General features: G+C 51.7%; 1 pseudogene; it reads left to right on the top strand.

Annotated features, from left to right (window-relative positions):
• The window catches only part of LOC103203561, an 8,696-nt pseudogene extending 4,122 nt beyond the window's left edge, over window positions 1-4,574 (top strand).
• Window positions 4,575-8,038: the final 3,464 nt, after the last annotated feature.

The following is an 8,038-nucleotide window of genomic DNA, read 5'->3' as shown; positions in this document are numbered from 1 at the left end:
TGTCAACTTGGCTGGGCCTGGTTGAGTAGCTGGGCAGCTGGATGTAGTATTCCCCATGATGAGACTGGTAATCAACTCCATGGTGGAATCTACTGTGAGCAGCTGCCTTTGCATATGTGGTCTGCTTCCTGTATATAAGGAGAAGCTTTAAGAATGGTCTCTAGCCTATGGCATGCTTGGACCCTACATGTAGCCGTGTCATTGCTCAGCAGCCTGCTATGCTCTGCCGACCTTGGGACATACAATGGACTTAAGTTAATGGCCTGTTATGTGGTTTGTTAACATCGGGAGTGTGCCTTTTTACTTGAAAACCTTGGGGCTTCTCAGCCTCAGCAGCCTGCAGCTGTCTGAGTGAAGAAACGCCTCTAACTCCAGTGGGCCGGGAGCAGGAGGCAGAGCTGGACCCCAAGGTTGAGCGGCTTTCACCTGCCCCTAGAGCCTGGACTTAAAAGCCTCTAAATTGTAAGAATAAACTCCTGTTTGTTTAAGCCATCCCATTTGTGGTACATATTCTTGTCAGAGAGGCACTAGGTAACCAGAACACCTATGTTATTCACAGCAGTACCCAAGTGTTAGAATAGTGTTTGATACATGGTAGCCCGTAATGATGATTTATTCATTAAACTAATGAAATGGTAGTGGTGGCGGTGGGGAGGATAGTATAAAATGAAGACACAGTTTAGACACAAAATAGTAGTGCATTTAAAAAGAAAAGAAAGGTTTACATCCTCCTGACCAGTGAGTGATGCACAGTTGAGTTCTTAAGGGGTCTGGTATTCTTTCTGAGGGAAGGGTCTCCTGCCACCTTTGTGAGTGACTCAGGGAAGGGATGGAGGCCCCTGCTCCACTTGCTTCCAGGGTGAGGCATCCAGGGAAGGTGGAGCCAATTAATGTCCTGACACACCCAGGGTGCAGGCCATCCATTGGTACACTTGGGGATCACAACTTTCACTCTATCAGTTTAACTTGAGCCCTGCTTAGTCACCAAAACATCTTAGCCCTGATGTTTACTGCCATGGGACCTTGGGCAAATCATTTTATCTGTAAAATAAAATAGTTGCTGAACAAGCTGAGGCCTGGTCACATTGTCGGCTAGAAGGGGACACTGCCAGCAGAAGGGTGTATCCGTGAAGGGAGAGAGTGTTCTCCATCAACCTGCCTGTTTCCACCGCCAGTGGGACTCCCGCGACTGCTTCAGGAGCCTGAGATCCTGTCGGGGCCACAGAACTTGACACTCACGCTGCACCAGACCTCAGTGCTGGAGTGCATCGCCAGGGGCACCCGCGGCCGAGAGTCTCCTGGAGCCGCCTAGGTGTGCAGCCGCCCCACCCCTGGCGCGCGCCCACCCCCTCGCCCTTTCCCAGCCGTGATCCCTCGCACTTGCTGCAGACGGCCGCTCCATCGGCGCGTGGAAGGCATCCAAGTCCTGGGTACCGGGAACCTCATGATCTCCGACTTGTCGGTCCAGCACTCGGGCGTCTGCGTCTGCGCCGCCAATCGGCTCGGCACCCGAGTGCGCCGCACGGCGCAGGGCGTCCTGCTTGTGCAAGGTCAGCTCCGACTTCTGGATGCAGCGGGGCGGGGCAAGGGTCCCTGGGGGTCCACCCGGACCAAGTGCCCCGCTTCTCGTCTCCCCCGGGGTGAAGTCCACTTCAAGTGTCCCCTGGTAGATTAGAACAGCTGTCCCTGCCGACAGGGAGGACTCCTGGGGAGCCCCATCCCGCTGACAGGAACCTGGACGGGTATGGGGGTGGTGGGGACTAGAAGCCTGGTGTCAATACCCCTTCTACCATGCCATTGCCCACCCAGCTACCCCTGAGTTCGTCCAGTGGCCACAGTCTATGTCCAGGCCACCAGGCAGCAGCACCATCCTCACCTCTGTGGCCCAGGGTGTCCCTGAGCCCTGTCTGGTCTGGCTGAAGAATGGGAAGGTGCCGAGGCCTGTCAGCTGACTCACAACAACAGGTGAACATGTCTGCACCACCCCCTACATCATCGGTAGGTCCACTTACCCACCCCAGGCATTCACCCTTCACCTATACATGATACCCTTTGCCTAAATCGACTCTAAATCTACAGTCACACCCAAACCCTCAGCAAGTTAGCCTTTGTCCAGCAAGTACCCCCACCCACAGGAGGCTCTGGTGGACCTGCTCCCCTATAGGTAAAGCCCAGACTCAGATGGTATGTCCTTCTGCCCCTGGGCAGGTCTGCCCTAGAGCCTCCTGACTGGGACTGGGGGGCTCCAGTGGGAAGGTACCCAAGCAGCTGTTTGTCTGTCCCCAGCACACTGATGCTGGCCGGGATCTCAGCCGAAGATGAGGCCATCTACCAATGCGTGGCAGAGAATAGTGCTGGCTCTAACCAGGCCAGTGCTCACCTGGCTGTGATGAGGGGACCAGAGCCTCCCTGTGCCCCCAGAGGACTGCAGGCCACAGCCCTCTCCACCTCAGCCATACGAGTGTCCTGGGAGCCATCCCCGTCCAGTGGGGACATCACTGGCTATGCGCTGCACCTTCGGCCTATGAGAGGTGGGTGTGAATGGTCATTCTCTGCACCCCTCTGGACTCTTACCAGGCCTCTAGGTCCGTGGCTCTGAGCTGGGTGCCCCTGCATATGGTTCTCTGGGACTTCCTCACTGCTCTTCAGCTTTCAACATTCAAAGCCTCTCTCTCATCCTCATCCTTGCTCCAATTTCTGCAGCCCCATCCCTGCTCTCCTTGGGAGCCTGGCCCAGCCAGGGCTCAGGAGGGTCTTCATTGTGGTTTTGTGGAGGCTGGGGCTAGTTAGGATGCTGAGATGCCAAGCTGCTCTGCTTCACAGAGCCAACCAGCCCAGAGCTCCAGGAGGCTGTGAGCAAAGGCACCTTTGAGCACGTCTTCTCCAACCTGGAGTCTGCCACCACCTATCCCATACATTCGCAGATGCACTCCACAGAGGGTGCCAGCCAGGACTCTGCTCCCATCCACGCCTCCACCATGGGCAACAGTGAGTGACCACCTTTCTAGCTCTGTAGAGACAGAGCTCCTGGCCTCAGGCAGACAGGGGCTGCTGACCAGCTCATCCCTTTTCCTCTGCAGCTCCCACTGCCCTGAGCTTCTTCATCAAAGTCAAAATCAATGCTACCTCTGTGCAGGCCTCCTGGGAGCTGCCACCCCATCCAGGAACCATCCAGGGCTTCAAACTCTTTCAGCGCAAATTACCAGCTGCCTGTTTCGAGGGGTCTCTGCTTCTGAACAGCACTGTCAGCTCCTTCCTCTATACAGACCTGGTGAGACCCAAAACCTTCCCACGTGACCCTCCCTGGGCTCTTTCCCTGGCACTGAGCTTCCTGCAAGGAAATGGCCGCTCCCTTCATGCTCCCCTACTCCTTGCAAAGCCAGGTGCTCTGAGATCAAGCTCCAGGCATTCAATGGCAATGGGGATGGTTAACAGCAGTACTCACTTTGTCTCTCTGCGGGATGTGTCCCTGGCCACCCCTGGTGAGTGGGGTTCCATAGAAAGGTAGGCTTGGGGTCAGAGCCAGTCCCTCCCATAGGACCCGTAGGTAGAATGCGTGGGACTTTGCCTCCACCTCTGGTCCTTTGACAGGTGGTATTATGTCCACAGAGTCCAAGGCCGGGTGCTCTTGCAGTCAGGATGAGAGCAGCTTGCTGCCAGAGGTTGTGGTGGGTGTCCACGTGGGCCTGGCTGCCCTCATCATTTGCCTCCTCTACCTCTTCCTGGGCTGCAGACATAGGTTAGGGCTATGGTGGCTAATGCAGAAAACCTCTAGGGAGACAATCTTGCATCACTGTGGCACAGGACTGAAGTGAGCAGGAAAGGGCTCCTAACCATCACTAACCCCAATCCCTATCTCCCATTTTACAAACAAGACAGATCTCCTCAGAGCTGTAGGGTTCAGGGGTGGGAGGATGCTTGCTGGACTGCATGAAAAGGTCAGAGGACTGGGGCTCCCAAATGGTGGCAACAGATGTGGATCAAGTCGGCTGCCCTACCATCCAGAGCAGCCCATTCTCTCCATCCCTGGGGAGAACAGGCTGAGGAGCTAGCACAGGTGCTGAGCCAGAGGGAGACCCCAGACAAGCCACGGTGCTGACCCTTCCTATCTCGGCAGCCGCCTCTGCACCCAGAGGTCCCAGGAGTGCTGGGCAGTGCCTCAGACCACCTCGGACAGAGGTGGGGGCCGTCAAGGCCAGGCTGACTGTGGAGGGAAGCCAGAGGAGACTGAACTCATCACCCAGGTGAGAGGGGATTGGTGGGAAAAGCTGGTGGGTGTGAAGCTTTGAGACAGAGGCCTAACCACCTTCTTGTCCTCAGGTGACCATCAACAGCTGCCCTTAGCCTAGGGCCTTCCAAGTTGGTTCCCTCCCAGATGCCATTAACTCTGGACCCACCAAAGAATCTACCTCACCTGTCAGCCCAGAGTCAGGAAAGAGCCAAAGGTCCCTTAGCTCCTCCCTGGGAAGGGGCAGGCCTGGCCATAGAGGGAAAAAAGGCTATGGTTTTTGTGTTCCTGCCTTCACTTCAAGAAACGGGGGAATGCGTGTGCTTCCCCTCAGTACACCAAATGACCTCAAGCTAAACGAACTCAAGCTGAAAGTTACCCCCCACCCTCCTAACTCTTGTCTTTTAACTTCATCCAATATACATACCTCTTCTTGATCAAAATGTGAATTTACCCAAAGATGTATAGCTTTAAGGGCTCCCCTGCCAAGAGGGAAGGCAGAGCAAAAGGCTCTGTAATTGCCTATCTCTTCATGGCCAAGCTAACTGACCCAGGGTCAAGCAACTTACCTAGCTCATGGGCTGAGCAGGTACAAGGGGTGCTGAGGTCCTTGCTTGCCTCATCCATCCCTTAAGAATTACAAACATTTGAGCTCATAGGAGCTTCTCTGAGCAAATATCCATCTCCTCTTTTCCAGAACCAAAGCATTGGCCCTCTCCAGGGTGCACCCTCACCCCATTTGATTTTTATTTTTGAAAGATGATGAGTTTGAATTGGGGTTTTAATGGCCTCAAATTCATCACAGAATGAGCACAGAGGTTGTAGAGCACCCTCAGTTCCAGATGTCCCGAGAGCCTCTTCCCCATTCCTGCCTCTGCTAGCCTACGGCCAAGGGCCCCGGCATCACCTAACTCTATAATGCCCTAAAGCCAAAGCCCCAGCCTCTCCTTCCAGAGCTGTCTGCACTGTGCCAGAAAATGGGGACAGTCTTGGCAGAGGAAAGGCGTAGGGCTTAGGGGACCGCAAACATTTCCTCGTCCTCTTGTAGAATGATGCTAGTATCAATGACAAGACTCCAGTGAGGCTGGGCCCTGCCCCTCCGCAAGTGCTTCCTCTGTTTGAGGGGGAGAAGTAGCTCTAACTAAGAAATATGGCAGCAGATCAAGGAGGCTAAGAACAGCCCCCAACTTTAAGCCCTTAAGGAAATGACACCTCTCCTCTAGGTGTGTCTAGTCTAAATGCTTTGTTGGAAATAAAAAACAAAATGGAAAAAATAAATTAGGATCTGATTGATGCTTTGGGTTGAAAGAACTTGTGGGAGTGATGGGATGAAAGGTAAGACAGAGAAGTTCCAGGTCTTTCAGGGGATGTCACATTCGGATTGTTGAGGTACTATAGGCTGCAGTTTGCTAAGAAAACAGTAGTGTGAGCCCATGTGGTTGTAAGGCCCCCACCTGAAGAAACCAGTACTTCACAAAGGATTCAGTTACTGGAGACTAGAGTAGTGTGACGGGAAAGGCCAAAGACTGCTTTGATTTTTATTTCTGGTATGCCTAGGTGTCCTAGGGGACACACCTCTCTGTAGGACAGGAGAGACCCCTATCCTTCTGGGTTAAATGCTGCCCTCTTCTCCTGGTATCTTTAGATTTTAAGTCATCAGTAACTAAAGAAAGGTCAGTGGCTTCCAGAACACTGGCTCCACCCAGAGGTGGAGTGGAGTAAAAATTAAGTTAAAGGATTTAAATCATGATACAGATGACATAAAGGGTTCAAACCAGGTCTTCATGGCTGGACCACAGGAAATTTAAAGCCAGAACTCTTCTCTTTGATTATTTCAAAATTACTCCCAGAAGACTGCCACCCTCACCCCACCATGACTAAAGCACATCACAGGAAAGTTTAGAAACCATTCCTTTCTTTATTAAACATAGCTTGCAAGTGATAAATATTACAAAGTTTTTTTTTTTTTCTTTTAATCCTTTCTCCAAAAATTAGCTTATTATTTGAATCTGTCACTGCTGAAGTGCTCAGCAGCATCTGAAACAGATGGGAGTGTATTTGCCTTTTTGAAAACCAGTTTCTATTGGTCTTAGTTTTTTCATTTTATTTCCCAAACACAATGCAAAATTAGAATGAGTTAAAAAAAAAAAAAAAAAAAAGGGGGAAACTTAAAAAAGAGTTGTGCAAAAGGGTCTTGTTCCCCTCCCGCCCACCCCACTCAGGGAAGGCCATCCCACCTCCCTGCTCCCCACTCCCCCTAACCTCTCTTTTCCACCTTCCCCAGGGCTCCACCCATCATCCTGTATGCTCTTCAGGCTTTACCAGCCAAGAATCTATAGAGAGTGGGAGTACTCAGTCCAGACTGGGGGGGAAATTGGGCCCTGAAGGAGACAGACTGTGAAACAGCTGCCTTTAGGGGGTACAGATGAGATCTGAAGGAAGGAGACGGGGCGTGGACTGTATCTGAGCTCTCCTATTCCTCACCAAGGAGAGGGGGATGTACTGTATCCTATAGCTCACAAAGGGAGTAAGCAGATCACCAACTTGGGGCATTCATTGGTCAACCACCCTTAGGGGCTATGTGGTGGGTTGTGAGGTGTGGCTAGGCCCTAACTTGCCCCCATCCATGGATGACTAGAGGCATAAGGCTAAAGATATCACTTTGCTGCCTTTCTCAAACCAAGGGATAACAGTAAGGGGCTAGCACCTGTCCAAGAGCATCACCATACACCTAACTAGCTCAACACTAGTCACTGCAGTTTCCTCTGGTTTCAGCCCAACACTTCCCTCAAGTTTCTTTTTCTTTAGGGGAAGGAAGCATAGAATATAGAACCTGGTGGCCAGATACGATCATTCCTCTTACTTCACAGATAAGGAAACAGACCTAGAAAATTAACTCTGCCAAATGTCACACAAGTTAGTGAGAAAGCTTGGAACAAGACCCCAGGTCTGCAGACTGTGCCACTGCCCCATCTTCCTTTGTGTTGGGGGTTCTCTATATTCCCCACAGTCCTGCACCAAGAGCCCTAGCTTTCACAGTAACCCAGCCTCATTTCAATGCACACAGTCTAAAACTGTGTGTAGATGGATGTGATTCTCACCAGGTTAGACCTCCCTTAGGACAACTTATTAAAATCCTTTCTTTCTAACATCCCCTGACAATCCACCCTCAAATGCCCGTCCAACTAGGTTCTTTCTTTTTTGGGGGAGCAGGGGAAATCCCTTGCATAAGAAAGTTTGACACTGAATTTTGTTATATAGCTATATTGTATATATGCTGATGCAATCAGAGGAAAAAAAAAAAAAAAAAACAGTGCAAATACAATTACAATTCATAATAATACTTGGTTTCGATGCCCCCAGGAACTGCCCCATTCCTCGGCTACCTCCCAATTCCCAGCACTTCCCCACAGTATCACCCTAATGCTGGGAGGTAGGGAGGGTGGGCAGGTTAGGGTAGGGAGTGGGCTCTGCCAAGGCAGTGCTGGTGACCCGGAGGGACTACTCCAGGGTGGGGAGGCAAGGCACAAATTAGGGGTGGGTGGTGGGGGAGGTGGCATCTCTAAGGAGGGATAGGGTTGGAGCTGCTGCCAGTCTCAGTGCGCTGGGCCCGGCCCACTCCCTACCCACCCTCCACAGCCCTGCCTCCCTACCCCCACCCCTTCCCCAGAAACCCTTTTGCACGGATCATACACAAACGGGCACATTACAAAATGACATAACACAGTTTCACAATATCCATGGCTAGGGCTTTTTTTTTTCTTTTTTTTTTTTGTTCTCTTTTTCAGGTTTTTTTTTTTTCTACACAAT

The sequence above is a fragment of the Orycteropus afer genome, unplaced genomic scaffold, assembly GCF_000298275.1.
Source record: "Orycteropus afer afer isolate SDZICR_OR568_19922 unplaced genomic scaffold, OryAfe1.0 scaffold00217, whole genome shotgun sequence".
NCBI classification, from domain to species: domain Eukaryota; kingdom Metazoa; phylum Chordata; class Mammalia; order Tubulidentata; family Orycteropodidae; genus Orycteropus; species Orycteropus afer.
The sequence above is the reverse complement of the archived record's forward strand: the minus strand, read 5'-3'. Positions and strand labels throughout refer to the sequence as shown.